A 321-nucleotide genomic window follows, 5' to 3' on the forward strand; every position below is an offset into this window, starting at 1 on the left:
GGAAGTTTCATGCGGTTCGCATGCAATGTGGCGACACGAAAATGACCCGTTTTCCCATTCCGAGGGATTTCTGTGCCACCCTAACAGCCCCGTGAGCCACAAGAGAGACATCGCCGCCAATTTCTAGCGTTTCACGGGGTCTATCCGTGAAAAATATTCACTTTTTTGACTGCACATGCATTCCTGCTGCAAATGCCTCTGGAAGTTTCATGCCGTTCGCATGCAATGTGGCAACACGAAAATGACCCGTTTTCCCATTCCGAGGGATTTCTGTGCCACCCTAACAGCCCCGTGAGCCACAAGAGACACATCCCCGCCAAT

Source organism: Petromyzon marinus, unplaced genomic scaffold (genome assembly GCF_048934315.1).
Source record: "Petromyzon marinus isolate PM22_M1 ecotype Great Lakes invasive population unplaced genomic scaffold, UKy_Petmar_22M1.pri1.0 PM_G_Scaffold_111, whole genome shotgun sequence".
NCBI classification, from domain to species: domain Eukaryota; kingdom Metazoa; phylum Chordata; class Hyperoartia; order Petromyzontiformes; family Petromyzontidae; genus Petromyzon; species Petromyzon marinus.